The following is a 7,685-nucleotide window of genomic DNA, read 5'->3' on the forward strand; positions in this document are numbered from 1 at the left end:
ACCAGTGTATGAGAGATGTAGTATACAGCACACTCTTTGCCTTTTGCATTATGTTGTGCCAGTAATGCACCTAATGTTGTACTTGTCGCTGAGATATAAAGTAACAACGGTCTACTTAGATCTAGTGGCATCAACAATGGTGGATTCATGAGATAGTCTTTAAGTGCCTGAAATGCTTGCTGGCATCTGTCATCCCACTGAAAGCGGATGTTCTTGTGTAGCAGGTGTGTGAATGGGTGACACTTATAAGCCAATTGTGCAATGAATCTACGGATGGATTGAAGTTGTCCTTGTAGTGTTCTTAGCTGACTGATATTCTTTGGAGGTGGCATGTCCATGATAGCTTTTACCTTTGCTGGATCGACCTCAATACCTTTGCTTAAGACAATGTATCCTAGAAGCTTCCCGGAGGTCACTCCGAAGACACATTTCTTTGGGTTGAGTCGAACATGGTATTGTTCCAGTCTATCAAATATTTTATCTAATATGTGAAGATGTCCTTCTCTAGTAAGTGATTTTACTAGTAAATCATCCACATAATCTTCCATCATAGTATGCATCATGTCATGGAAGATGGTGGTCATTGCTCTTTGATAGGTTGCTCCTGCATTCTTTAGACCAAAAGGCATTACATTCCAGCAGTATGTGCCCCATGGACATGTGAAGGCTGTCTTATGTTGGTCCTCTGGTATGATCTTTACTTGATTGTATCCTGAAAAGCCATCCATGAGTGAAAGCAGGGCATGTCCTGCTGTCAAATCCACTATGATGTCGATATTTGGTACGGGGAAGTCATCCTTAGGACATGCCTTATTCAGATCTCTGAAGTCTGTACAAATGCAGATGCCTCCTTTTGGTTTGCCGACTGGCACAATGTTGGAGATTCATTCTGCATAATCAATTGGTCTAATGAAACCAAAATCCAAGAGTTTCTTGAGTTCGGTTTTGACTAGCACGGTAATCTAAGGATGCATCTTACAAAGCTTCTGCTTGATAGGTTTGGCTCCTTCTGCTACTGTGAGGTGATGCATGACTAAATCCGGATCAAGCCCAGGCATGTCTGCATATGACCATGCAAATTTGATCTGGCGCTGCTAGAAGAACTCTATAAATTTAGGCTATTCCTCTAGAGTGAGAAGAGATGCCAGATGTATAATATGAGGATTTTTCAGGAGTCCCCACATTGTATTCTTTGGTCTCCTCAATGAGGATCGTTGATTGTTCCTGTTGTGTATTAGCAGGGAGAATGTCAAACCCTTCATCCTCAGGCACCTCAGAGAGGTTTTCACCATTGGATACGCTCTTTCTTTTTACTTTTGTTGGATCAAACAGTGCCACAGTGTGGTTTTCACTGGAAGATCTATGTTTTATTGTTATATTTTTGCAGCTGAAAGGTTTGGCATCCGCCCCGAAGTATGCTGCACTATTAAGTTCAATGGCGAATCTAGCTTTGTGATCCCCACTTGGTAAGTTATCCCTTATTTCCAAAAAGTCAATGATAGCCTAATCATTTTGGAAGAGATCAAGACATGGGGGATTTGATTGGGTCCATTCGATGAGTTTAGGGTGGATAATGGGCATTATGTCATCGATTAGGTTAAGTTTGTTAGATGTATCAGTGAGGGTTAAGACAGTGTGGTGAAGGTTGTTGATAGTACTCTCCCTATCAGAATCAGGTGTAGGATAAGATGTAGGGTCTGTGGAAGATGTTTCCAGCTCAAGTACCCAAGTGGTCTTTATCTGTGCTTCTCTGTAAACAAGGATGTCTTTGCGTGGCAGAGGTGGTGATGTGTCTTCCTCATCTGAAGTGTTAAGTTGTACAGAATCAAATTCCCACTCATGTGAGTCGGTCTCTAAATCACTTTCCAGCATCCGATTGCTATACCATACTGGGATGTCACTGGAGTTGAATACTGCAGGCGTGATTGGTTTATGTACCTTTGTAGTGATCGGTGCTGTAGGAATTTTGATGGGGATTAAAGGATTTGTTACTGGAAGTATCGACAGTGTTGATTTAGTGGCTTCTGTTGGAACGGCTGGTGCCAGAGATGTTGTTGTGGGTTTCAATACAGTTGTTTCTACAAATGGTGTTGCTAATGGGATTACTGGTTCGTTTGGTGGGATGAATAACATTGGTGACGGTTGTAGTGGGGTTGTGAGCCTTGATGGGGCAGTGGGGATAGTGCATGATGGTGCTTTGATTATGAAAGGTATCCTCTTTGCAGTAGGTGGGCAAAATGGTTTGCTGGATTTTCCTTTGAATCTGAGTTTTGGAAGGATCTCTTTTTCAAAGCCCAAGCCTGTATTACCTTTGGGTTTTAATTCTAGTAGTAGAGGTTCATGTCGTCCTTGTTTGCAATATCCCAAAGCACTCTGACCATCATATCCCATTCTTTGCATAATGGGGAGGCCTTTGCCATACTGTTCCATAGGAAGTGTAACTTGCGGTTTATCAGTGGTGATGGGATCTTTATAGATCCATTCCACTAGGTCCTCATCTTGTGTCTCTTCCTCTTGACTCTTTCCAAGGATGAAAGGCGTCAAGGCACATGCAGGCGTGATTAATGGTTGCTGGAGTAACTGCTGTGGTTTACCATGTGTTCTAGGAGAAGTGGGCATTTGTCCCACACAAAAGAGTTGACTCAAGTTGTATTCTCCAGGACCTTCCTCTGCTACTTTCATTTTAAGTTTTTCTTGCTTGGGTATAGGGGAGTTTGAACTGGTAAGAGAGGCGGGACTTACATATGATGTGGAGGAAATGGCTTCCCTATTATTAGGAATAGTAATCTCTGGTTGATGGCTGATATTATGGCAAAATGCAAAGGGATTTGCATCGCCTAGGATTTTGATCTCTACACCATTATGTGGGAACTTGATACACTGATGGTAGGTAGATGGAACGGCTTGCATGGCATGTATCCAAGGTCTCCCTAATAATAGATTATATGGCAGAGGAAGGTCCAGAACCTGACAGATGATGTGCTTTACCACAGGGCCCACTCGGATTGGTAGTACCATAGCTCCTTTGGATGAACACTCTGCATCATCATAGGCATTGATGGTGATCTTCTTGCGAGGATCCACTGATTCTATTGCATATCCCAATGCTGTGACCAACTATAGTGTACAAATGTTCAGGCCTGCTCCATTATCTATCAAGACTCGCTTGATCCTGTGTTGGTTGATAAAGCCTTCAATGTGTAGCGAAGCATTATGAGGTTGTTGGAACGAAGAGTTGTCACTTTCGAAAAAAGTGAGACAAGGTGATGACTTTAGATTTCCAACCATGGCTTGAAACTGGTCCATATTCAGGTTTGCAGGGATTGACACCTCTTGGAGTGCTTGATCCAAGATTGTTTTATGAGATGGCGATAGGCGCAATAGTTCTAGAATGGATATAAGTGTAGGGGTTTTGTCTAATTGTTCTACAAGATTGTACTGCTTTGGGATGGAGGTGGTGCCTTGTGGAGCTGCCTTGATGGTGACCTTGCCACGACGTGTAACAACATTGCAATTTGAGGTGGGATTTTTGAAGGTGATAGTTGCAATTTGTTCACTAGCATCATACAGATGATTTACAGTGTAATTATACGCAACCTGTGTATAATCAGTGGTATCAGTGCCTCATGGGGAAGTGGAAGGACCCCTTTGATCTTGTGATGGAAGTGGATTCTTGAACATCAGATGATCATTATTGGTCATTTTTGGGTCATGTCCTTCAATTTCAATTTCTCCTCGATCAATAAGATCCTGAATGAGATCTTTCAATCGGTGACAATTACTTGTCTTGTGTCCTCTTCCTTGATGGAATTCACAGTGTTCAGTATCTCACCACCGTGCTGGTTTGACCTAAGGCTCGTAGTTTGATAGTTTAGGTAGAGTGACCAAATTTTGAGAAATGAGTTGTCGCAAGACAGTTTCAATGGGTTCCCCTAAGGGAGTGTATGTGCATTTCTGTTTTTGCTGATGAGGTCTAGGTTCATCGTGAGATGTGATGCGACCTTGATTGGAAGGAACATTTGTGTTATTCTGAGGTGGAGGATTTTGTCCTGCAAACCGAACCACAGGTTGTGCATTTTGGACAGTCCTGGCATCCACAACTCCATCGTTGACGATATTCTTGTTCTTGTTCCAGAAGTTTGGTTTATCACTATTGAAGCGCGGGCGAGGACCATCTTTTGGTTCATTAAAGATTTTGATGAGTCCTTTCTTGATGAGTGCCCTTTCACATTTTAAACCCTTGGTGATCATATCATTAAAAGAGTCTGTGTCTTTGACATCCAGGTGAAATTCCATTTCTTCGTTTAAGTTGGAAATGAAAATTTCCACTAGTTCTCGTTCAGGTAACTGAAGAGAACGTCTGCTAGACATTTGGCGCCATCGTTGCAGGAATACTGAGAATAGTTCACCTGGTTTTTGTTTGGTATTGCACAAATCAGCCATGGTGATGTCGCGTTCAATATTATAAGAGTAATGAGATAGGAACTTCTGGATGAGTTCCTCAAATGTTCTAATGCCACCTGGTAGTCGGGAAAACCATGATGTGGTTGTTCCTCCCAAGCTTTGGGGAAAAAGGCGCATTAGGTATGTGTCCTCATAAGCCACTTCAAGACAAGCGGAATGAAATTCTCGGACATGATCACGGAGATCCCCCTTTCCTCTATATTTTTCAAATTTGGGTGTTTCAAACCCGCGTGGAAAGGGTGGCATATAAAGATTCCTATCAAATGGATAGGGACAGATATCATTAAGTGAGAATTGATTGGTCTTAACACCACTATGAAGTTGTTGGGCGAGATTCTCGACTTGTTGCCGCAACATCTCCATTTCATTTGGAGGAGGAGGTGGTGGATTACCTCGAGGAATGTTATATCTGATGTGATTTCTACCTCTTTCCTCTTCATGGCGACTTTGTCTTTCTGATGCTTGTCTTAATTGGGCAAGATCAAAGTCAGAGGGGAGTTTTGCTCCTTCTTGAGTGAGTCTTAAGAAGTGAGCATCCGCATTGCTCCTGAGTATTTCGTCAAAAAGTCTGTTAAAGAGAGGGTTATGCTGAGCCCTTTCTATTATTGCAGGAGTGGGAGTACTTGGGTTTTCGTCATCTGCATTTCCTCCAAGTGCTTCTTGAAATTCATTGATATTTTCCTCGTCTTCTTCTTCCCTTTCTATTTCTCGTTGCCTGGACTGTGATCGGGTTTGGGCCATTTTATAAGCTTTTTATTGAAGTTGTGTGAAAATGATGATGAATTTTTGATGAAATGAAAGATTAATGGTTGGTGAATTGTGTTGCACGTGGATCTCTAGCACTTTTAAGTTGGATGTAACTGAAATTCCTTCTTTGAATTGCTTGCTTGTTTGATAAATTTTGATGTGATAAGGTGTAGAGAAATCTGAGATGTGTTACAGATTTAACTACCTAGTAATGAGAGGATTCACTCATGAACTAGTTTTAACCTGCGTAGATGTGTCTCTTAGGATGAGCTTATCCTAGATGTAGAAACAATCTAAAAAGTGATGTGATGTGTTTGATTCAAGAAATATCTAAAAGAGAACTTTGGGACAAGAACCTCTTAATGTTTTGAGAGTTGGAATGAATTGATGATGAAGTGATGATGGATGAGTAAGATTATGGATGAAATGTTTTTAACTTCAATAAAAACTTTGTGTCACAAATGGGACAAACTCTACCTCTTCCCTTTCGAGTGTTGGTGGTATTTCTCGAGCTATGTTGTATGTGATACAGATGTTTGGGAAAAAGTTGGGATTAATCTTACCTCCTTGGTTTTTGTGATAGCTCAGAGCTCTATATTGCATAAAAGCTCTACGGTTCAATGATTCGGAATCAAGTTCTTTTGTTTTGCCTTGAAGGTAGAGACGCATGTGATGCAGAAAGACTCTATGTGAGATAAAGATTTGTCTATTTATATAGAAGAATTTCCTCTTTTTGATCAAAGCCTTTGAGCTTAATGGTCTTCTTTTCAAGTTGATATTCTGATGACGCTTCTTCTTTCACAAGATGTGAAGAATGGTCATAAAGTTTTGATACTTTTGTTGTTTGTACTTTGTTTTTGATGTTTTTGGTTGTTTTGACAGATGTTTGGTTGGATAAATACTTTGTTTTTGGGAAGTGATTTTCTGATTTTTCTTTGACAAGAAAACAAAGCAAGCACACAAACACAAGAATGTTGCCTCAAAGGCACAAATGAGTATGGGTCTAGATCAACCTAATCCTTGGACTTTTATATAACCCTTCCTTTAGATGTATTTTAAGGTGTATTTCCAAAGCCTGAAGTCGGCTCAATTTGCACTAGGTCTTTAAAACGAACATACTTCAAACACTTTTTATCCCAAAGGTCAAATGGTCAGTTGTGATAAATTTAGCCCACATCTTGATATTTCTTTGACTTTGGTACTACATACCTTATGAATCCCGCCGTGGCAGGTAAGGATGTGATATACTAAGTCTTGCACGAGCATAACAAATAGATGATCCCTATGATGGGGGAGTCACCACTTTTATCAAGCCACAAGTGACTTTTCAAAAAGCTATGTTTCTACTCAAGGAAATATGTATGGTGAGTATCTTGGGAGCAAAACCATCTATGCTCTTGCACTAAATTATATCGCAAATATCCTCAATCAATAGAACGGGTGGGCTACTACTTAAAGGTGTTTAGTCATGTTAGATGTTTTTGGACATAAGTTCATTCTGCAGTGACTCACTTAAGAGCCTTGTAACTGGTGGTGGGGCCCATTTGTCCTTTCGGCCAGTTACACTGTAGGAACAGCTATACCCAAGGCTACAGCTTTCGCTCACACCTGATTTCTATAGCGGCTCGAAGGATTTACCGCTCAAGGTCGTTCCCAAGAGTGATGTGTCTCTTGGCACGCCTCTCTTAAAAAGATAAAATTTTGAGTGTTACTAACACTTTTCTCTTGCACCTAGGACCACGAAAGCCAAGGGAGAGGATAGTGTGTGTTAGAAGTAGGACCACTCGACCAACTCTTTGCACAAGTGTGCCAAGCACGAAAAACACTTGTTCTTTTTAATCTATCATTGCAATGTGATCTAACTATTTGGAGATGTTGCTCCAACAATCATGGTGTTCTTGTTAATTTTCAAAGGCAATTGTTTGAGTAAACTAGAATTTGAAAATCCTGGTCAACTTAATGAAAAACACGTTTGCATGAAGTAAAATTGCTTTAAAAATGAGACAAGTTGATTGTGAATTTTATTTGCACCAAAAATGGAAGTGTGGATTGTGAGTTTTATCTTGATGCAAGAAATAAAATTTGCCTTGTTGATTTTAAGCACCAAAACGAAGTTTGTTTCCTAACTTGCAAAAAAAATAAAGTTGTTTTTGTATAAGTTTGTGGTTCTTTTTACCTTGGAACAATGAAATTCTTTTTAAGAGCCCCAAACAAATGTGTGATTCTTTTTTAAAACCCCAAATTTGAAATGTGAAGTTAATTTTAAACCAAAATAAAAAGTGAATTCATTTTTAAAACCAACTTCAAAAAATAAGTTAGTAAAAATTATAAATCTACTTTTTAATCTAATTTAAATCTGCACAAAAGAGAAAAATAGTTAGTAAAATCCACCTATTTGGTGGGCTTCTACAAGCCTAATTTTATTTTTTTTTTGGTTGGTTACAAGGTGATTTGTACAACGTTTTGTTACAATA

This window comes from Cryptomeria japonica, chromosome 3 (genome assembly GCF_030272615.1).
Source record: "Cryptomeria japonica chromosome 3, Sugi_1.0, whole genome shotgun sequence".
In the NCBI taxonomy this organism is placed as follows: domain Eukaryota; kingdom Viridiplantae; phylum Streptophyta; class Pinopsida; order Cupressales; family Cupressaceae; genus Cryptomeria; species Cryptomeria japonica.